The sequence below is a fragment of the Phocoena sinus genome, chromosome 5 (assembly GCF_008692025.1).
Source record: "Phocoena sinus isolate mPhoSin1 chromosome 5, mPhoSin1.pri, whole genome shotgun sequence".
Lineage (NCBI taxonomy): Eukaryota > Metazoa > Chordata > Mammalia > Artiodactyla > Phocoenidae > Phocoena > Phocoena sinus.
The window spans coordinates 119,220,916-119,245,780 of record NC_045767.1 but is presented as its reverse complement, the minus strand read 5'-3'; the positions used below and the strand labels follow the sequence as shown (position 1 = coordinate 119,245,780).

Genomic DNA, 24,865 nt, shown 5'->3' with positions numbered 1-24,865 from the left:
CAGGGAAGCCCTAAGTATCTTATTTTTGATGCTATTGTAAATTAGTTTATTTTTTCAGATGTTTTACTACTTGTGTGTAGAAATACAACTGATGATGTATGTTGATTTTATATACTGCAATTTTACCCACTTCGTTGATTAGTTACAACATTTTGGGATTCCTTGGGATTTCTTATATGCAAAATCATACCATCTTCAAATAATGAGAATTTTTGTTCTTCCTTTCTGATTTGGGTGCCTTTCTTTGTCTTTCCTGATTGCCCCAGCTAATACTTCCAGTACTATACTGAATAAGAGTGATTAAGTGGGCATCACTGTCTTGTTCTTGATCTTGGCAGAATAGCTTTTACCTTTTTACCATCGAGTATGATGTTAGCTGTGGGCTTGTTTTGTATGGCCTTAATTATGTGGAGGTGTGTTCCCCCTATACTCAATCTATTCAGAATTTTTCATCATAAAAGAATTATATTTTGTCCAATGCTTTTTTGGCATCTATTGAAATGATTATGATTTTTATTTTTACTCTGTTAATGTGGTGTACCCCACATATTTATTTGTGTATGTTGAACCATTCTTCCCTCTCAGTGATAAATCCCACTTCGCCCCAGTGTATAATCCTTTTAATGTATTGTCGATTTGCTAATATTTTGTTCAGAATTTTTGCATCTATATTAATCAGTTTTATTGGCCTCTAGTTTTCTTGTAGACTCATTGTCTGGCTTTGGTGTCTTGGAAATGCTGGCCTCATAGAACAAGTTTAGAAGTATTCCTTTCTCTTCAATGTTTTGGAAGAGTTTGAGAATCATTGGCATTAATTCTTCTTAATAGGTTTGATAGAATTCACCAATGAAGTCATCTGGTCCTTGAGTTTTCTGCGTTGGGAATTTTTTGATTGTTGATTCAATCCCTTGTTATTGGTCTGTTCAGATTTTCTATTTCTTCCTGATTCAGTCTTTGTAGGTAGTGAGTTTCTAGGAAGTATCAGTTTCTTCCTGAGTATCTAATTTGTTGGCATACAATTGTTCATAATAGTCTCTTGTGATCCTATGTATTTCTGTAGTATCAGTTGTAGTGTCTGCTCTTTCATTTCTAATTTTGTGTCTTCTCTATTTTCCTAGTCTAGCTAAAAGTTTGTGAATTTTATATTTTTGAAAATCCAGCTTTTAGTTTGTTGATCCTTTCTATTGATTTTCTTGTATATGTTTTATTTATTTCCACTCTAGTCTTTATGATATCCTTCCCTCTGCCAACTTGGGAATAAATTTCTTCTTTTTCTGCTTCCTTGAGGTGTAGAGTTAGACGTTTGAGAGCTTTCTAATTTCTTGTTGTATGCACTTATCACTATAAACTTTCCTCGATGAACTGCTTTTGCAGCATCCAATAGGTTTTGGTATGTTGTTTCCATTTTCGTTGGTTCTGAGATTTAAAAAAAATTTCCTTTGGCTTTCTTTTTTGACCTACTTTATTTTTTGGAAGTGTGCCGTTTAGTTTTCACATATTTGCAGATTTTCCAGATGTCGTCTTGTTGATTTCTAGTTTTCTACCACTGTGTTCAGATAGTTGGTATAATTTTGATCTTCTTAAATTTGCTAAGACATGTTTGTGTCCTATCATATGATCTATCCTGGAGTATGTTCCATGTGCACTTGAGCATAAGTTGTTGGATGTAATGTTCTATATATGCCTGTGAAGTCCATTTGGTGTAGTATATAGACCAGTGTTTTCTTGTTGATTTACTATATGCATGATCTATCCATCGCTGAGAGTGGAGTATTGAAGTCCCCTACTATTAATATATTGTCTATTTTCCCCTTCAGATCTGTATTTGCTTAATCTATTTAGTTACTCTGATGTTGGCTGTGTATATTTATAGCTTCTTGATTTATTGACCCTTGTATCATTATATAACGACCTTCTTTGTGTCTTGTCATTGCTTTTGGCTTAAAGTCTGTTTTGTCTGATATGAGTATAGCTACCTCCACATTATTTGGCTTCTACTTGCATGGAATATAATCATCCATCTCTTTACCTTGAGCCTATGTGTGTCTTTAAAGCTGAAATTAATGTCTTATATAAAGAACATAATTGGGTCTTATACATTTTTATCCAGCCAGCCACTCTATAGCTTTGATTTGTGAATTCAACCATTTACATTTAGAGTGATTTTTGATATGTAAGGACTTCTTACTGCCATCTTATTAATTGCTTTCTGATTGTTTTATAACTCCATTGTTTCCTTTTCCCCTCTGTGTCTACCTTTGTAAATTGGTGCTTTACCACGTTGCTGTGTTTCCTTTTTTTTTTGCGGTACGTGGGCCTCTCACTGTTGTGGCCTCTCCCATTGCGGAGCACAGGCTCCGGACGCGCAGGCTCAGCGGCCATGGCTCACGGGCCTAGCCGCTCCGCGGCATGTGGGATCTTCCCGGACCGGGGCATGAACCCGTGTCCCCTGCATTGGCAGGCTGGCTTTCAACCACTGCACCACCAGGGAAGCCCTCCAGTGATCTTTAATAACCAAAATTTACAAGATAAAGACCATATTCTCCATTATGGTTTTAAGTAGGACTCTCCCTCGTAGACAAAACTTCTAGTTTCAGGAAAGCCTCAGCTTAAAAAATGCAGACCTTTTCATCCCCATAGGTGTCTATTTTATCCTGTTTCCCAAATTCCAGTCACTTGCACACTGAAGACAAATCAATGTTAATTAATAGCTTCCTACTGACATTATAACTTAATATTTTCCTATGTGTTGACTCAGTTTCTTATTAATTTACTAATATTTTCCTTTATTTTTCTTTCAGTTCTATTGAGATATTATTGACATACAGTACTGTAGAAATGGTGGGTGTACAGCATAATGACATATGTTGTAAAAGGATCAGCAAACAATTTAAATTTTTAAAAAGTTTACTAAATACTTCATATGACAGTTTGGTGACCTCCATTTAAAACAAGTTCAATTTACACAATTCATAACATTACATGAAATGGGCTGTGCAATTCTCAATATTATCTGATGTTCTGAAATTTGTACATAAACCACAGCTGGGGAAGTGCTAATTCATGAGGCAAATTCTGCTCCTTTCTTCTTTCTTTTACTCCAGTAGTCACCTCTGAGCCCTGTTAGCCTGGAGGCTGAATCTTCCGTGCCTTGGGGCAGGGCGGGTCACTCCCCTCAGAGGAGACCAGAAGGTCCTCCTGGAGAACGTGGACTGGGACATGGGTCAGTATCACCCAGGTTCCTCTAAGAGGTGAAACATCTGACTTGTAGGAGAAGGCTTCTTAGGAGGATGAAATGAAAGGTGTTCTGAACCTGGAGCCCTCCCCGCATCCCTTGTCCCATCATGAAGACAATTCTGAGGGGTTGGTCTGGAACATGCATAGATGGTGGAGGTTGGGGGACAGTGCAGGCCTGGATTGGGCTCAGGTGAGGTGAGTTGGGTAGAGGCTGGGAGTCAATGCTTAGCATTGGGGCAGGTGTCCTTATGGTCATTTGGTGTGCCTGTGTGAATCCAAGTCCAGTTGTACTGGGAAGAGGATAAAGGCTGTGGATAATTCCACAGATCAGGTCTCTGAGTATCCTCAGAGGATAAAAGGGTCCTGAGTCTTACGTTTTTGTGAGAAGGGGGTAGGTAGGAGGGGAAGATCTAGCAAAACAGGATGGAGACCCAGGCAGATCTCTTGCCTGCTGCCTGAGTTTGGAGTCCTGATCACATTTATGTTTGACATTCTCTGGTCTGCACATTGAGTCTACACTTCAGTGCTCTGTGGTTGGTGACATGGTCCAGACCAGATGTATGGTGACAAGCTGGGGAACATCATACGAGAAGCTCCCAGGCCTGTTGGCAAGGATGTTTGAGCCTTGACCAATGTGCTTCGGTGTAGGTTGTGAGGTTTAACGATATCCTCATCCTGTCCTTTAACTGGTCCACAGGTTGAGAGCAAAGAGCTCAGTACAGAGCTCTTGATGTAAGGCTGTGCATGGCAGATGGCCCTCATATCAAGTGTCTTGAGTGATGGATGACCTGTGAAAACACGTTCCTTGACAAATTTTTTAGTGACTGTGTGCACAGCAATTGGCTTGGAAGGATGTGGGAGAAGACACCACAACTCTAAAGTATATTTGAATTGCCTCTCAATCAAGAGAAAAAATAGAAGCAAACAAAAATATCTGGAACCTATGAAATTAAATTTCACTGTAAAAGAAAAATGATCATTTTACATATGAAGAGGCACCGAACCTCAATGATGGTCAGGGGGAAATAAATTACAAAGCCAATGTAATCATTTTTCTTCTCTTATATAGAAAATGTAAAGTGCCTTTGTAGCATCTCTTGTCAACATCAGTGGAAACAAGCCGTATGATGTACTCTTGCAGGGAGTATACATGACTAATATCCCTTTTGAGGCAGTTTGTCCCCTCGTTTGCTTCTAGACGTTCTGGACTTTAGGGGTTCTGTGGTGCTGATGTCTGTGTGATGATCTGGAAATTTGCTATGTCCTTCCACCTCTGGTCAATCTCCTTCAGGCATTGATAACTTGATTTCCTGAAGTAGAAGAAAAAAGGCAAAAAAAATCATATACACATTGAAACAAGACAGTGGAATAGAAGGACGTGGAGTTCAAAAAGAAAAAAACAAACAAACCACCAAATAGTTCTGTCTCATTACTTCAACCTCACGCTTCGCCCCCAGATAAATCCCAACTCCTGGAAAACCACTCTGCTGAGGGAGCTGTCCTCTGGAGGTGGGGAGACTGTAAGGGAGGAGGCTAGAGGTGAGAAACTCACCAGCAAGAGACCTGGCGACCAGGTAACTTTTCAGAGCTCTTCCAGCCCAGAGAGTCCACCGTCCTTTGGGGGGATGGGGCTTCGTTAGGGGTAGGAGTGCCCACCTGGATCTGGAGACTGTGGTCCCACACAGATGGGACCAGGCACTACAGGTCTGAGGAGGGCTCAGTTGCTGCACCATCCTTCCCAGGTCCCTCTGTCCCAGGTTAGCCCAGCCTTGGGACCCAAGCCGGCTCATATTCTAGGGATGGCACAGCGGCCCGGGTCACTGAGGCCTGAGGGGAACGCACGAGGCATTGTTTTAAATTTAATTTTTATTTTATATTGCAGTTTACTTATCATATTGTGTTGTTTTAGGTGTTCAGCAGGTTGATTCAGTCGCACGTAGACACATATATGTTCTTTATTCCTATTCTTCTCAATATAGGTTATTAAAGAGTGTTGGGTAGAGTTCCCTGTGCTAAACGGTAGGTCCTTGTTGATGATCAATTTCATACATATTCCGGCATATATGCTAATCCCACCTTCTCATTTGTCCCTTCCTGCTACCTTTCCCCTTTGGTGAACACATGTTTGTCTTCTAAGTCTATGAGCCGGATATTGTTTTATAAATTGATTCCTTTGTATCAGTGTTTGAATTAGACCTATAAGTGATAGCATGTGAGATTTCCCCTTCCTTTCTGACTTACTTCGCTTAGTATGATCACTTCTAAGTCCATCCGTGTTGCTGCAAGTGGCATTATTTCCATTTTTATGGCTGAGCAGCATTCCATTGTCTATATGTACTCCATCTTCTTGGTCCATTCATTGATCTGTGAACATTTTCTTTGCTTCCATGTCTTGGCCATTGAACATACGGATGCTACGGCCGTTGGGGTACGCAGGTGTTTTCAAATGCTGATTTTCTCTGGATATCTCCAAAGGACTGGGACTGCTGGATCATCTGGTCTCTTTATTATTAATTTTTTAAGGAACCTCCATACTGTTGTTTATCGTGGCAGTTACCAGGTTCCATTTCCACCAGCAGCGTAGGCAGGTTCCCTTTTCTCCACCCTCTCTCCGGCTCTTATTGTTTGTAGACTTTTTGATGATGGCCATTGTGACTGGTCCGAGGCCCAGCCGCTCCGCGGCATGTGGGATCTTCCCGGACCGGGGCACGAACCCGTGTCCCCTGCATCGGCAGGCGGACTCTCAACCACTGCGCCACCAGGGAAGCCCCCTTCCTTGTAGTTTTGATATCCGTTTCTCTGATAGGTAGGGCTGCTGAGCACCTTGACTTTTGCTTTTTTTTTTTTTTCTTTTATTCATGTGTGTAGAAGTTACCTCTTTAAATTGGCTTCTTCACGGTCGTCAGAGTTTTAAATTCTTTTTTCCATTTCCTACCCAAGGACATTTCTTGAGGGCAGGTGTCCTTTACAGCCCCCCAGGCTTTGCGAATATGAAGTGCTCAGCACTGGTTTTAAAGCTGTCGTTGCGGTATCGGCCACAAGGTGGCAGGATTTCTTCATCCCCAAAGCTGGTTATTCTCGCCACAAGAACCTGAGAGAAAGTTGTTATTTCTGGGTGTAAATTCGAGTGGTATGGGACTGAACAATCAACCAAGGAGACTTCCCTGGCGGTCCAATGGTTAACACTCTGATCTTCCAGTATAGGGGCTCGGGTTCAATTTCTGGTCTGGGAAATTGGATTGCCCATGCCACGTGGCCAAAAATAAAAAATAAAAAAAAAAGAAAAGAAAAAGAAAAAAAGAGAAAAACAACCTAAGGGGTTGCGTCTCATTAATTCTTTGCCCTTACACTTCACCCCCGGGCAAATTCCAACCCCTGGGACACCATACTGCAGAGAGAGCTGTCCTCTGGAGGCAGGAAACTCACCAGCAGGAGACCAGCTGACTTTTCAGAGCTCTTCCAGCCCAGAGAGTCCACCATCCTCTGGGTGCACTGGGCTTGGTTCAGGGGTAGGAGTGCCCACCTGGATCTGGAGACTGTGGTCCCATGCCGTCGGGACCAGGCACTACAGGTCCAAGGAGGGCTAATTTGCTGCACCATCCTTCCCAGGTCCCTCTGTCCCAGGTCAGTCCATCCTTGGGAGCCATGCCGGAGATGTGACACAAGCGCAGGTCACCGAGGGCTGAGAGGGACGTAGGAGGCATTTCGTTTTTGAATTTGTTTTATTTTATATTGGAGTAGATTGTTTAACAATGTTGTATTGTTTTAGGTGTTCAGCAAGTTGATTCAGTTTTACATAGATATATATCTGGGTTTTTTTCCGATTCTTTCCCCATATAGTTTATTAAAGAGTGTTGGGTAGAGTTTCCTGTGGTATACAGTAGGTCTTTGTTGATTATCGATTTCACATATATTATGGGGAACATGCTATACCTCATTTGTCCCTTTCCACCGCCTTTCCACTTTGGTATCCATACTTTTGTTTTCTAGGCCTGTGAGGCTGTTTATGTTTTGTAAATTAGTTCCTTTGTATTAATGTCTGGTTTCCGCCTTTAAGTCACATCATGTAATATTTCTCTTTCCTTTCTGACTTACTTCACTTAGTATGATCACCCCTAAGTCCGCCCGTGTTGCTTCAACTGGCATTATTTCATTTTTTTTTTTAACGGCTGAGTAACATTCCATTGTCCTGGGCGTATAAACAGCAAAAACCAGAATTTGAAAAACTTTCACCCCAACATTCACTGTAGCACTATTTACAATAGCCAAGACATGGAATCAACCGAAATGTCCATCAACAGATGAATGGATAGAGAAGAACTGGTACATAGACACAACAGAATATTATTCAGCCATAAAAAGGAAGGAAATCATGCCATCTGCAGCAATACGGAGGGATCTCAGACGATCATACTAAGTGAAGTAAGTCAGACAGAGCAAGATAAATATCATGAGATAACCCTTATAGGTGGACTCTAGAAAGTGATACCAGTGAACTAATTTCAAGAGAGAAACAGGGCTTCCCTGGTGGCGCAGTGGTTGAGAGTCCGCCTGCCGATGCAGGGGACACGGGTTCGTGCCCCGGTCTGGGAGGATCCCACGTGCCGCGGAGCGGCTGGGCCCGTGAGCCATGGCCGCTGAGCCTGCGCGTCCGGAGCCTGTGCTCCGCAACGGAAGAGGCCACAACATTGAGAGGCCCGCGTAACGCAAAAAAAAAAAAAAAAAAAAAAAAAAAAAAAAAAAAAAAAAAAGAGAGAAACAGACTCAAAGTTAGTTATTAGAGACGTGCAAATCAAAACTACAAAGAGGTATCACCTTGCACCAGTTAGAATGGCCATCACCAAAAAGTCTACAAACTGTAAATGCTAGCGAGGGAGTGGAGAAAAGGGAACCCTCCTACACTGTTGGTGAGAATGTAAACCGGTCACAGCCACTAGGGAGAACAGTAGGGCGGTTCCTTAACAAGCTAAAAATAGAGCTACCGTATGATCCGGTAGTCCCACTCCTGGGCGTGTATCAGGAGAAAACCAGAATTTGAAAAACATGCACCCCAACGTTCACTGCCACACTAGTTACAACAGCCAAGGCATGGAATCAACCAAAATGTCCATCAACAGATGAATCAATAAAGAAGAAGTGGTACATAGAGACAAATGAATATTATTCGCCATAAAAAAGAATGAAACAATGCCATTAGCAGCAACGTGGATAGACCTAGAGATGATCACACTAAGTGAAGTAAGTCACATAGAGACAAAAAAATGTCATATGATATCACTTAGTGGTGGAATCAAATAAGTGATACCAAGGAACTAATTTGTAAAAGAGACACAGATTTAGAAAAACAACTTATGGTTACCAAAAGAGAACGTTGGGGGGAAAGGATAAATTAGGAGGTTGAGATGTACGTAAACACACTAATACAAACGAAATAGCTAATCAACAGGGACCAGCTGTATAGTTCAGGGACCTCTACTCGACACTCTTTAATAACCTATTGGGAACAGAGTCCGAAAAAGAATAGATAAATGTATATGTATAACTGAATCAACTTGCTGTACACCTACAAATCACAACATTGTAATTAAACTTTACTCCAGGAAAACAACAAAAATTAAATTTTAAAAAAAACAAGAAGCGATTATCACAGGCATTTGGGTATATGTTCTGGTTAATTCCCCTGTAATTTACGACGCACAGAGGAGTGCAACTAAGGCTCTGGTTGCCCCAGTAACCAGTGTTGGGCATGAAGAAATCCTTCCACCACCCTGTGGTCATTTTCTTTAACAGCAAGTTAAAAACCAGGTCATTTGGGCACTTCATATTCACAAGCACTCTGGGGCTATGAATGACACCTACCCTCAAGAAATGTCCTGGGGTAGGTAATTGAAAAAGAAGTCAAAGACATCAGCCTTTCAAGATGCCAAGTTCAATAGGTAAATTTTACTCTCACCATTTAAAAAAAAAAAAAAGCACGTGAAAATTTGTTCAACATAGCTAGCTAATTATTAGAGACATGCAAATCGAAATCTCAACGAGGTATACCTCGCGCCAGCCAGAATGGCCATCATCAAAAAGTCTACGAACTGTAAATGCTGGCAAGGGTGTGGAGAAAAGGCAAGCCTCCTACACTGTTGGTGGGACTGTAAACTGGTCACAGCCACTGGAGAACAGTATGAAGGTTCCTTAACAAGCTAAAAATAGAGCTAGCATATGATCCGGCAGTCCCAGTCCTGGGCGTATACTTGGAGAAAACCAGAATTCGAAAAACATGCACCCCAACGTTCACTGCCACACTAGTTACAACAGCCAAGGCATGGAAGCAACCAAAACGTCCATCGACAGATGAATCAATAAAGAAGTGGTACATAGAGACTACTGAATATTACTCAGCCATAAAATAGACAAATAATGCCATTTGCAGCAACATAGTATAATCATCCCTAGGTCCATCTGTGTGAAGTAAGTCAGATAAAGACAAATATCATATGATATCACTTGTAGGTGGATTCTAAAAATTAATACCAATGAGCTGATTTACAAAAGACAGATCACAGACTTTGAAAACATATTTATGTTTACCAAAGAGGAAAGGTGGGGTAAAGGGATAAATTAGGTGGTTGGGATTAAATATACATACTAAGACATATAAAATAGGTGATCAAAAAGAACTACTGTAGCACAGGGAACTCTGTTCAACATTCTGTAATAGTCTATGTGGGATAAGAATTCAAAAATGAATAGACATATGTATATGTAGAACTGAAGAAGTTGATGTTGACCTACAAAGGAACACAACATTGTAAATCAACATTACTCCAACAAAAAATAAAAATTAAATTAAAATTAAAAAATAGGTAATGAGACGCAAGCTTTTGGGTGTTTGTTCTGGTATAGTTGACGCTAATTTACAACCCAGGAACGTGAATCCCACTAAAGCTCTGGTTGCCTGAGTAACCAGAGTTGGTCATGAAGAAATGCTGCCGCCTTGTGGCCGTTTTCCATAACAGCAAGTTAAAAACCAGCGCTTCTGGGCATGTAACACTCACAAGTACTGTGGGGCTGTAAATGAACTTGCCCGGAAGAAATGTCTTGGGGTAGGCAATCAAAAATCAATTCAAAAGAGGACATACTTTGAAGAAGCCAATTTCAACAGGTAAATACTACTCACGCTGTTAAAAAAAAACACGTGCAAAGACGCTAAACATCACTAATTATGAGACATGTAAGTCAAAACTACAAGGAGGTATCACATTGCACCTGTCAGAATGGCCATCATCAAAAAGTTTGCAAACAATAAATGCTAGATAAGGAAACCCCTATGCTGTTGGTGGGAATGTAAACTGGTCACAGCCACTATGGGGGTTCCTTAACAAGCTAAAAATTGAGCTACCTATGATCTGGCAGTCCCACTCCTGGGCATATAGCCAGAGAAAACCAGAATTTGAAAAGACACTTACTCCCCGACTTTCACTGCAACACTATTTACAATAGCCAAGACATGGAAGCAACCAAAGTGTTCATCAACAGGTGAATGGCTAAAGAAGAAGTGGCGCATGGGCACAATAGAATATTATTCAGCCATAAAAAAATAATGAAATACTGCCATTTGCAGCAACACGGGTCAACCTAGAGATGATCATACTAAGTGAAGTAAGTCAGAGAAAGACAAATATCATATGATATCACTTATAGGTGGAATCTAGTAAGTGATAAAAAATGAACTAATTTGCAAAAGAGAAACAGACTTAAAGACTTAGAAAACAAACTTACAGTTAACAAAGCTGACTGGTGGGGGGAAGGAATAAATTAGGAGGTTGGGATTAACATATACACACGAATACATATCAAATAGATAATCACCAGGGACTAACTGTACAGATCAAGGAACTCTACTCAACACCCTGTAATATCCTATATGGGTACACAATCTGAAAAAGAATGGATATGTGTATGTGTATAACTGAATCAACTTGCTGTACACCTACAAAACACAGCATTGTAAATAAACTTTACTCCAATAAAAAAACTAAATATATAAAAAAAACAAGAAGTAATGAGACAAGTTTTGGGGTGTTTTTTATGGCACATTCCACTCTATTTTATAACCCAGGAACTCAAGTTCCACTATGGTTCTTGTGCCCCAGGAACCAGAGTTGGGTATGAAGAAATCCTTCCACCTTGTGGCCATTTACTGTAACAGCAAGTTTAAAACCAGTGCTTTTGGGTCTTTTAATATTCACAAAGACTTCAGGGTTGTAAATGACAGGCGCCCCCAATAAATGTCCTGGGGTAGGTAATGGAAAAACAATTCAAAACAGGGCAGACTTTCAAGAGGCCAATTTCATGAGGTAAATTTTACTCACACTGTTTTTTTTTTTTTTTTTTTTTTTTTTTTTTTTTTTTTTTTTAATATTTATTTTCCTGATTTTCACAGACACTGCAGATCTATATCTGTCATTTTTGTAACAAGCCTGTATCTTTTTTTTTTTTTTTTTTTTTTAAATTATTTATTTATTTATTTATTTTGGGCTGTGTTGGGTCTTCGTTTCTGTGCGAGGGCTTTCTCTAGTTGCGGAGAGCGGGGGCCACTCTTCATCGCGGTGCGCGGGCCTCTCACTATCGTGGCCTCTCTTGTTGCGGAGCACAGGCTCCAGACGCGCAGGCTCAGTAGTTGTGGCGCACGGGCTCAGTTGCTCCGTGGCATGTGGGATCTTCCCAGACCAGGGCTCGAACCTGTGTCCCCTGCATTAGCAGGCAGACTCTCAACCACTGCGCCACCAGGGAAGCCCCACACTGTTTTTTTTTTTAAAAAAAAGCACATGAAAAGATGTTCAACATCACTAATTATTAGAGACATGCAAATCAAAACTACAACGAGTTGTCACCTCCCACCCGTCAGAATGGCCAGCATCAAAAAGTCTGCAAACAATAAATGCTGCAGAGGACCTGGAGAAAAGGGTACCTTCCTATGCTGTTAGTGGAATGTAACCTGGTAACAGCCACTATCAAGAAGAGTATGGAGGTTCCTTAAAAAACTAAAAATAGAGCTAGTATATGATCTGGCAGTCCCCACTCCTGGGCGTATATTGGGAGAAAACCAGAATTCGAAAAGACACATGGTCCCCAACGTTCACTGCAGCACTATTTACAATAGCCAAGACATGGAATCAACCAAAATGTCCATTGACAGATGAATGGCTAAAGAAGTGGTACATACAGACAAGCTGAATATTACTCAGCCATAAAAAAAGAATGAAATAATGCCATTTGCAGTAACGTGGATGGAACTAGAGATGATAATACTAAGTAAGTCAGATAGAGAAAGACAAATATCATACAATATCACCTTTATGTGGCATCTAAAAAAATGATAGAAATGAACTAATTTACAAAACAGAAAGAGACTCACAGACTTCAAATATCCTTTAGGGAGAAAAATTTTAAAATCTATTACAGGTCATTAAATGTCAACCTGAAAAAAATGATTAACATTGTAAAGGTATTTATTCTCCTCCAATTACCAGGCATTAGCACACCAAATCTGCAGATCACATCCAGCCCACCATCTTCTTTTGTAAACAAAATTTTATTGAATGGCAAAAAAAGAAACCCACGAGACATCACGTCACACCTGTCAAAATGGCTATTATCCAAAAGTCTACAAATAACAAATGTTATTGAGGATATGAAGAAAAGGGAACCCTAGTACACTGTTGGTAGGATTGTAAATTGGTACACCCACTATGAAAACAATATGGAGGTCCTGAAAAAACTATAAGTAGAACTATCATATTTGCCAACAATTACACCGCTGGGTATTTGTCCAAAGAAAATGAAAACACCAATTTGACAGGATACATGCACCCCAATGTTCATGGTAGCATTATTTCCAATTGCCACAATATGGAAGCAAACTAAATGTCTATCAACAGATGAATGGGTAAAGAAGATGTATACACAATAGACTATTACTCAGCCATTAAATAGAATCAGATTCTGCCACTTGCAACAACATGGATGGGCCTAGAATGTATTATATCTAGTGAAATAAGTTAGAGACACATGCTCTATGTTCTCCCTTGTATGTGGAATCTAAGAAATGCAAGAAAGGAATGTATACAACAAAATAGGAATAGACTCAGAGAATAAATTAGTGGTTACTGGTGGGAAGAGTGAAGGGGGGAGGGAATGATGGTAGTTTGTTTCTCTTAATCCAATACCCCTATGTAGAAAATAAACAAATTAGGATATATTGTACAACCCAGGGAAACATAGCCATTATTTTGTAATATCTTTAAATGGAGCATAATCTATAAAAATATTAAGTCAATATGTTGTACCCCTGAGACTAATGTAATATTGTAAATCAACTATACTTCAATTTAAAAAATCCATACAGTGGCTGAGTGGATTAAAAAAAGATCAATTATATACTGGGTACAAGAGATTCGTGTGAACTTTAAGGCCATACGTAGGATAAAACTGAATGACTGGAAAAAAGATATTTCATGCAAATGATAATTACCTGACTAGTCTATTATCAGGCAAAAAAGACTTTAAGTCAAACCTCTCACAGAAACAAAGGTTAGCATATAATGATAAAGTGATTAATTCATCAAGAAATTATGACAATTATAAATATGTATATATCCAGCATTGGAGCCTCTAAACATATAAAGAAAATATTAACACATATAAAGGGGAAAATGTGCAGAAATGAAATAATGGTAAGAAATGTCAATACCCAACTTTCAACACTATAGATCATCTGGACAGATTATCAATCAGAAACTTGAACACACACTTGATATCAAGTGAGGCTAACAGACATATATAATACATGCCACTCAACAGCAGCAAACTTTCCATTCTTCTTAAGTACACATAGAACATTTTCTAGGATAGATCAAATGTTAAGCCACAAAAGAAGTCTTCAAAAATCCAAGAAGATTGAAATTGTATCAAGTAACTCTTCCAACCACAATGGTATGAAGCTGAAATTCAATATTAAGAAGAATAATTGAAAATTCAAGAACACTTGGAAATTGAACATCAAGCTTCTGAAGAGCCAATGCATACAAGAATAAATCAAAAGGGAAATAAAAGACATAAAGCAAACAAAATTGGAAACACAAAGTACATAAACTTATGGAATACAGAAAAAACAATTCTGTTCAAAGAGTTGTATTTACAGTTATAAATGCATATATTTTAAAAAAGTTCTTGACAGGGGATCAAGATGATAGAGTAGGAAGATACTGAGCTCCCCTCCTCCCATGGACACACCCAAGTTACAACTTACACAGAAATTACCTCTGTAATGACCTGAAGACTAGCAGAGAAAATTTTCCACAACTAAAGATATAAAGAGGGAGAAACCACAAGGCGGGTAGGAGGATTGGCAACACAGTCTAGTTAGAGCCCACACCTCCAGCGCAATGACCCACAGTTGAAGATCTCACAACTGCATAGGTCCTCCACAAGGAGGGAAAGGTCTGAGCCCTCCACTAGGCTGCTCAGCCCAGGGTTCCTGCATTGGGAAGAAAAGAACACAGTGGGTCTGGCTTTGAAAACCTGCAGGGCTTACTTTCAGGAGAGCTGGAGGCTAAAGAAAACCGAGACTTTGCTCTCATATGGCACACACAAAATCTCACATGTTCTCAGTCTCTGTGCAGTGCTGGTGGTTTGAAAGATACCTGGCTCAGACCTACTTGCTCATCTCGGAGAGCTTCTTGGAAAGGCAAGAGGCAGCTCGGACTCTTGCTAGGGACTGAGACATTGGCAGGCAACATTTTAGAGTCTTCCCTCTAACTGATTAGTATCAAAGGCCTGCCCCATCAACCACCATGCCTACAGTACTTCTGCACCACCAGGCCTCACAACCAGACACACTGGGGGCCTACCCTATCTACCTGTGCACCTGGAGCGCCACACAGCCACCCATAATGGAGGTGTGCCTTTCCTACCAGCACCCACGGAAATCACATAATGCTGGGCCTCACGTCAGTTTAGGTCAGTGTCCAACACCGCCTCCCAGCTTGTCCACAGTAGTTGGCTCTGCCAGAACAGAAAGGTGTATGAAGCCCAGAGAGGGGACACCGCTGGAACATCTGGCTCCGCTGGCCACAGGAGAATGTGCTGCTGGGCCCTATAGGCCATCTCCTGTATAAGGCCACTTCTCCAAGACCAGGAAAGGTAATGAACTGGAGCTAATGACTAGAAATGCACAGAGAATTAGGAAACATAATGAAAGAGAGGAGTATGTTACAAATGAAGTAACAAGACACAACATCAGAAAAAGAACTAGATAAAACAGAGATAAGCATTGTACCCCCTCCTCACACACACCAAGAAAAGTGTTCAAGGTAGTGATTCTAAACACGCTCACTCAAGTCAGGAGAAGAACAGATGCACATGGTGAAAACTTCAACAAAGAGTAATAAAATATCAAAAAACCCAAACAGCTGAAAAACAAAGTAACTGAGATTAAAACACACACACACACACACACACACACACACACTCTAGAGGGAAGCAACATTAGATTATATAATACAGAAGAAAAGATCCGTGATCTGGAAGACAGAGTAGTGAAACTCACCCAAGCTGAGTAACGAGAAGAAAAAAGAATTAAAACAATAGGTAATGGGACCTCTGAGGCAACATCAAGAATGTTAACATGAGCATTATAGGGGTCCCAGAAAGAAAAGAAGAGAGAAAGAGGCAGAGAACTTATTAGAGGATATAATAACTGATAACTTTCCTAACTGGGGGAAGGAAACAGACATCCAGGTCCAGGAAACACAGAGTCCCAAACATGATGAAGACAAACAGATCCACATCAAGACACATTATAGTTAAAGTATTAGAAATTAAAGATAAAGAGAGATCATAGAAGCACTGAAATGAAAGCAACTAGTTATGTGCAAGGTATTCCTGTAAGGCTAGCTGCTGACTTTTCAGCGCACTTTGCAGACCAGGAAGGAGTGACAGGATATATTCAATGGGCTAAAAGGAAAAAAGCCTACAAAAAGAATACTCTACCAGCAAGATTACAATTCAGAATTGAAGGAGAGATCACGAGTTTCCTATACCTGGGACTTCCCTGGTGGCGCAGTGGTTAAGAATCCACCTGCCAATGCAGGGGACACAGGTTTGATCCCTGGTTCTGGAAGATTCCACATGCCACGGAGCAACTAAGCCAGTGCGCCACAACTACTGAGCCTGCGCTCTAGAGCCCACGAGCCACAACTACTGAGGCTGTGCACCACAACTACTGACGCCTGTGTGCCACAACTACTGAAGCCCACACGCCTAGGACCCGTGCTCCACAACAAAAGAAGCCAGTGCAATGAGAAGCCCGTGCACCGCAACGAAGAGTAACCACACTCGCTGCAACTAGAGAAAGCCTGCGCACAGCAACAAAGAACCAAGGCAGCCATAAATAAATATTTTTTTTAAAAAAGGTTTCCCAGACTAGCAAAAGCTAAATGAGTTCATCACTAATAAAGCAGCCTTATAAGAAATGTTGAAGGAATTTACTTAAGCTTAAAAGAAGTGTCATTAATTAGTAACAAGAAAACACACAAAAGTAAAAATCTCACTGAAAAAGTATACATATAGTAAGGGTAGTAGATCAAACACTTATTAAGCTTCTGTAAAGAATAAAAGACAAAAGTAGTATTTTTTTTTTAAAGAGAGAGGGTCCAAATAAATCAGCAATGAAAGAGATGAAGTTACAAGAGACACCACAGAAATACAAAGTATCGTGAGATTACTACAAACAATTATACACCAATAAATTGGACAACCTAGAAGAAGTGGATAAATTCCCAGAAACATCAATCTTCCAAGACTGAATCAGGAATAAATAAAAAATCTAAACATAGCAATTACTAGAAATGAAATTGAATCAGTAATCGAAAAACTCCAATAAACAGAAGTGCAGGACCAGGTGGCTTCACTCATAAATTCTACCAAACATTCAAAGGAAAGTTGACATCTATCCTTCTCAAACTATCCCCCATAATTGAAGAAGTATTGTTTCCAAACTTATTTTGAGGCCAGCAACACCCATGGATGAAAACCAGATAAAGACACTACCAAAACAAGTAAATTACAGGTGAAAAGCCCTGACGAACATAGATGCAAAAATCCTCAACAAAATATTAGTAAACTGAATTCAACAATATATTAAAAGAACCATACACCATGATCTAATGGGATTTATCTTGCCAATGCAGGAATGATTCAATATATGTAAATCATTTAAGTGACAGACCAGATCAGCAGAAGAAAGGATAAAATCATATCACCATCTTCATACCTCCAGCAAAAGCAGATGGCAAAATTCAACAAAATTCAAATTTTGATTTATGATAAAAACTCTCAACAAAGTGGGTATAAAGGCAACATACATTTCTATAATAAAGGGCATGTATGACAAAATCAGAGCTAACATCATACTCAATGGTTAAAAGCTGAGAGAATTTCCTCTAAGAACAGGAGCATGACAAGGATCCCTACTCTCACCACTTTTATTCAACACAGTATTAATAGTCCTAGCCACAGCAAGAAGACAAAAATAAAAATAAAAATTGGGGGCTTCCCTGGTGGCGCAGTGGTTGAGAGTCCGCCTGCCGATGCAGGGGACACGGGTTCGTGCCCCGGTCCGGGAAGATCCCACATGCCGTGGAGCGGCTGGGCCCGTGAGCCATGGCTGCTGAGCCTGTGCGTCCGGAGCCTGTGCTCCGCAACGGGAGAGGCCACAAAAGTGAGAGGCCTGCGTACCGCAAAAAAAAAAAAAAAAAAAGGATCTAATTTGTAAAGGACGTAAAACTGTCACTGTTTGCACATGACGTGATAATATGTAAAAAAAACCCTAAAGATTTCACCAACAAATTAGGATAAATAAATTCAGTAAATTTGAAGTATATACAATTAACGTACAGAAATCCGTTATTTTTCCCTGCACTGATAACAAACTATCAGAGAAATTAAGGCAAAAACATTTATGATTATATTAAAAATAATAAAATGCCTGGGAATAAATTTAACCATGGAGGTGAAAGATTTATATACTGAAAATTATAAGACATTGATGAAGGAAATTGAAGATGACATAAATAAATGAAAAGATAGCCCATGCTCTTGGATTGGAAGAATTAATCTTTTTAAAATAACCATATTACTCAAAGCAACCTAGAGAGTTTAAGCAATCCCTATCAAAATACCCATGACATTTTTTCACAGAACTAGAACAGATAAGCCTAAAATAAATATAGAACCACAAAATACCCACATTGTCAAAGCAATCCTGAGAAAAAAGACCAAAGCTGGAGATAGCATGCTCCCTGACTACAAAGCTACAATAACCAGTCTTACAGACAGAGTTTAAAAATTGGTGGTTGCCAGAGGGGAGGTGAGTGGGTGTTGGAGAAGACAGGTGAAGGGGCATAAGAAGTTCAAAATTCCAGTTATAAAATAAAAATTGACAAGAATTTAATATACAGAATAAAGAATATGGTTCATGATATTGCAATAACTGTGGATGGGGACAGTTGGTTACTAAACCCATCATGGTGATTATTTTGTAATAAACTTAAATGCTGAATCATTATGTTGTACATCCGAAACTAACATACGACTGTATGTCAACTATTCTTCAATTAAAAAAAAAAGAAAAGGAATGCATGCCTGACAGCATTTTAACGGAGCCATTTCTTGGGAGTGTGTTTGTAACAAACAGCCTTGAGGAGTGAGGTAATGTGTCTCCCTCAGACAAGCAGTAAGCTTGCTAACCTCTCATTTTAAAAGCAATGGAATCCTCAAACTCAGTGGAGTTCATCAATGTAACACAACTGAGTACACATAACACTCCACTGGATCCCTCTGTGTCATCCCTGTTGGAACTGGTGGGGGAGGGAAACCCAATACAATATTGTGCTCACGCTTGCTGTGCCATAAGTAATAAAGTCTTTTGTCTCTGAAAAAAAATCTCAAATAAAGAACCTAACTTTACAACAAAAGGAACTATAAAAAGAACAAACTAAGCCCAATATTGGCAGAATGAAATAAATAAGGATTAGCAGTTATAAAAGTAATAGAAGGACCTACTGCATAGCACAGGGAACGCTACTCATTATTCTGTAATGACCTATATGGGAAAAGAATATTAAAAAGAGTAGATATAGATATATATGTGTATAACTGATTCACTTTACTGTACACATGGAACTAACACAACATTGTAAATCAACTATACTCCAATCAATTTTTTTTTTAAAGTAATAAAGGGCTTCCCTGGTGGCACAGTGGTTGAGAGTCTGCCTGCCGATGCAGGGGACATGGGTTCGTGCCCCAGTCTGGGAAGATCCCACATGCCGCGGAGCAGCTGGGCCCGTGAGCCATGGCTGCTGAGCCTGCACATCCAGAGCCTGTGCTCCGCAACGGGAGAAGCCACAACAGTGAGAGGCCTGTGTACAGCAAAAAAAGAAAAAAAAGAAAAAAAGAAAAAAAAAGTAATAAAGACCACATATAGAGTAGAAAGATAATAATATTAAGGAGTTTTTTGGAAAAAGATAAAATTGACAAACTGTTAGAATAACTAAGAAAAAGCGAGTATATATACATACATTTTATATATATATATATATATATATATATATATAAATAAAGCCATTACACTGATGCCACAGAAATACAAAGGACAATAAGAGACTACTAAGTATTATGCAAACAACTTGAATTACATAGAAAAAAATGGACAAACTCCTAGAAACATACAACCTATCAAGACTAAGTAGTTAAGAAACAGAACATCTGAACAGACCAGTAATGAGTAAAGAGAATGAAACAGTACCGAAAAACCTCTCAATAAATAAAATCCCAGGACCAGGTGGTTTTACTGGTGAATTATGCCAAATATTTAAAGAGAAATTAAAGCTAAGACTTCTTAAATACTTCCAAAAATTTAAAGAGAAGGGAACACTTTCAAACCATCTTATGAGGCATTACTCCAATATCAAAACCAGATGAGGGCACTAGGAGAAAAGTACAGATCAATATCCCTTAAAAACATAGATGAAATATACTCAAAACACTGGCAAACTAAGTTCAACAGCACATTAAAAGGATCATTCACCATGATCAAGTGGGATTTATGCCTGGATGCAGGATGGCTCAATATATGCAAATCAATAAATGTGTTACATCACATTAAGAGAATAAAGGGAAAATATGGTCATATTAATAGATACAGAAAAATTATTTGACAAAATCCAACTTCATTTCATGAAAATTACTGTCAAGAAATTAGTTATAGAAGGAATATACCTCAGCACATTAAAAGTCATATGACAAGCCAAAACTAACAGTATATTGAATTATGAATCATGAAAGCATTTCTTCTAAGTTTTGGACCAAGACATGGTTACCTATTCTTGCCTCTTCTATTCAACATAGTACTGGAATTCCTAACCAGAATAAGTAGGCAAGAAAAGTAAAGAAAGTAAATCCTAATCATAAAATTAAAGCTAAATTTTCTCTGTTTGCAGATGACATGATTTTATATCTACAAAACCCTAAACATGCCACCTCCAAAAAACTGTTCAAACTAATAAATAAATAAAGCTGCAGGATACAAAATCAACATACAAAAATCATTTGTGGCTCTATACACTAACAACAGAAACTATCAGAAAAGGTTAAACAAGTCCCATTTACAGTAGCACCCAAAAGAATAAAATACTTACGAATAAAGTTAACCAAGAATGTGAAAGACCCATACACTGAAAACTATAAAATATTGATGAAAGAATTTGAAGACGCAAAAAAATGGAAAGATCACCCATGTTAATGGATTGAATAAATTAATACTGTTAAAATGTCCATACTATCCAAAGCAATCTACAGAGTTAATGCAATTCATGTCAAAATTCTGAAGACATTTTCCCCAGAAAATAGAAAAAGAAATCTTAAAATTCATATGGAACCTTAAAAGACCCAAAATATCCAAAGCAATCTTGAGCACAAAGAGCAAAGCTAAAGGCATCATGTTTCATAATTTCAAACCATACTACAAAGCATAGTAATCAAAGCAGTATGGTAGTAGTATAAAAACAGACATATAGAACAACAGAACGAAATACAGACCTCAGAAATAAATCCACATATTTACAATCCATTGATCTTTGACAAAAGTGCTGGGAATATACAATTAGGAAATGATCCTCTCTTCAGTAATTTAGTGGGAAACTGAATATTCACAAGCATAGGGAAGAAATTAGACCCATATCTCACACTATATACAAAAATTAATTCAAAGTGGTTTAGAGAATTAAATATAAGATCTGAAACTGTAAAATTAATAGAAGAAGATATAGGGGAAAAAAAACTTCTTTACAGTGGTATGTATGGGCAATGTATTTTTGGATATGACCCCCAAAACACAGGCAACAAAAACAAAAACAAAAACAATTGAAAAATAGATTGCTATAAAGGTTTGGACTTCCCTAGTGGCTCAGTGGTTAAGAATCCGCCTGCCACATAGAAGCAACCTAAGTGTCGACCGACAGATGACTGGATGAAGAAGATGTGAACATATATACAATGGAATATTACTCAACCATAAAAAGAAACGAAATTGAGTTATTTGCAGTGAGGTGGATGGACCTAGAGTCTGTCATACAGAGTGAAGTAAGTCAGAAAGAGAAAAACAAATACCGTATGCTAACATATATATATATGGAAACTAAAAAAACAAAAAGAAAGGTTCTGAAGAACAATAGGGGCAGGACAGGAGTAAAGATGCAGACGTAGAGAATGGACTTGAGGACATGGGGAGGGGGAAGGGTAAGCTGGGACGAAGTGAGAGAGTGGCATGGACTTATATATACACTACCAAATATAAAATAGATAGCTAGTGGGAAGCAGCTGCATAGCACAGGGAGATCAGCTCGGTGCTTGTGTCCACCTAGAGGGGTGAGATAGGGTGGGTGGGAGGGAGACGCAAGAGGGAGGAGATATGGGGAGATATATATATATATATATATATATATATATATATATATGTATAGCTGATTCACTTTGTTATAAAGCAGAAACTAACACACCACTGTAAAGCAAGTATACTCCAATAAAGATGTTAAAAAAAAAATCCGCCTGCCAATGCAGAGGACACGGGTTCGAGCACTGGGCTGGGAAGATCCTACATGCTACAGAGCAACTAAGCCCGTGCGCCACAACTACTGAGCCTGTGCTCTAGAGCCCGCGAGCCACAACTACTGAGCCCACACACTGCAGTTACTGAAGCCCGTGTGCCTAGAGCCGGTGCTCTGCAACAAGAGAAGCCACCGCAGTGAGAAGCCCCTGCTCGCCGCAACTAGAGAAAGCCCATGCCCAGCAACGAAGACCCAATGCAGCCAAAAATAAATAAAATAAAATAAATTAATTTAAAAAAAAAGATTGCATAGTTTCCAGGGAAATTATTTTTTAAAAAACTATAAAGGTTTGAACAGCAAAGGAAACAATTTACAGAGAGAAGAGTGTACCTACAAAATGGGAAGAAACATTTGAAAAACATATCTAATATATAAAATACATAATATGCTCAAACAACTGAGTAGGAAAAAAACAACAAACAACCTGATTTTATTTTCAATGACACTTTGCTTTGCTTTAATATTTGTCTTTTTCTGCCTTTGAAGTGAGCTCTTGATTACAAAATATCAAATGACAGTCAAGGGCTTCCCTGGTGGTGCAGTGGTTGAGAGTCCGCCTGCAGATGCAGGGAACATGGGTTCGTGCCCCGGTCCAGGAAGATCCCACATGCCGTGGAGCGGCTGGGCCCGTGAGCCATGGCCGCTGAGCCTGTGCGTCCGGAGCCTGTGCTCTGCAATGGGAGAGGCCACAACAGTGAGAGGCCTGCGTACCGCAAAAAAACAAAACAAAACAAAAATGACAGTCAAAAATGCCAGCCACTGGCACAGGATGGAGAAGCCCACAAGTAAGGACATATAGCAGCAGGTGGCAAGAGGTAGGAAGTGATTGAAGCAGTGGTTACAAATGTTCACAAGAAGCTAAAACTATCCAATAGAGTGTGCCCTAATGTTAGTACAGGTTAGACTAGTCACTACCTTGGTGTGTGGCCTCAGTATTTTTGGCTTCAGATTGTACATGGCAATACAATTTCTTCCAGTTAAGAGTTCTTGGCTTGCACCAATGACGGTAGCTGGAGGGCACCGGACCAGTCTATTAGTTTTTCAAAACGCTGTTGTTGACCTGAAAGATGTACTGGGAGACGTCAGGAGCTCTGCACTTAGTGACAGCGTGTAACTGGGGTTTCCTGGCTGGTCTCCAGAGCTTGGCCAAAATCCAAATGCCATTAGTGAGCTTCACGGACTGATACAGAATGTCCTGGTCTTCCACATTCGTCTTGGCAATAGTATCAACATTGTTGTTTTGCAACTTGCTGAAAACAGTGTCAGCATTTAAGTGACATCCCGTAATCTGAAACTGAAGTTCATTTTCATTGGGAATATCCTTCCATGTTGCAAGGAAGACCTGGCACTCCATTTTGCTGTCTTCTACAAAAAAGCACGTTGAGTGGGATGAGGCAGCTGAAGTAGAAGACATCAGTGCTGTTTTTCACAGCCACCTGCAGGTTGTTCAGAGGTTCTATCTTCATGAATGGGCCCAAGATGCTGAGAGGCAGGGAGCCATCAACGCTCTGGTTTGGCATCAGTGGTGTAGGGATGGCCAGAGGAGTGCTGGGGATGACACCAAACCTATTATCGTTAAACTGAACTGCAAAGTCTGTCATGTGCTGCAGAGCTTTGTTGGTGAAGGTCATTTCCATATAGATGTGCCCTTGGCGGTGAGTAAATATTCCCGAAATCTCCTTCAGCCTTTACTGCAGGCAGCCAGACAGCCTTTGGAGACACATATCCACCAGGCGCCATGCCTATCCTCATGGAGAGGTCAAATAGATCATTCAGACCACTGCTGACCACAGCAGGAGTAGGTGAAGGAGCAGAGGTTGCAGGCACTGATGATGGATGAAGGATTGTCCCACCAGACTATCTAGCCCTCCACCCAGGAGACCCATCTTTTCGAATTATAGTTTTCTCCAGATATATGCCCAGGAGAGGGATGGCTGGATCATATGGCAACTATACTTTTAGTTTTTTGAGGAACCTCTATACTGTTTTCCATAGTGGCTGCACCAATTTACATTCCCACTGACTGTAGAAGGGTTCCCTTTTCTCCACACCCTCTCCAGCATTTATTATTTGTAGACTTTTTTAATGATGGCCATTCTGACCAGTTTAAGGTGATACCTCATTGCAGTTTTGATTTGCATTTCTCTAATAATTAGTGATGGTGAGCATCTTTCCATGTGCCTCTTGGCCATCTGTATGTCTTCTTTGGAGAAATGTTTATTTAGGTCTTCTGCCCATTTTTTAAATTATTTTTTGTGTGTGTGTGATTGAGTTGTATGAGCTGTTTGTATATTTTGGAAATTAAGCCCTTGTTGGTTGCATCATCTGCAAATAGTTTCTCCCATTCAGTAGGTTGTCTTTTCATTTTTTTTTACAGTTTCCTTTGCTGTGCAAAAACTTGTAAG

General features: G+C 39.6%; 1 pseudogene; it reads right to left on the bottom strand.

Annotated features, from left to right (window-relative positions):
* Positions 1-23,493: 23,493 nt before the first annotated feature.
* LOC116753865 lies at positions 23,494-24,346 on the bottom strand (annotated as a pseudogene).
* Between the last annotated feature and the right edge of the window lie 519 nt (positions 24,347-24,865).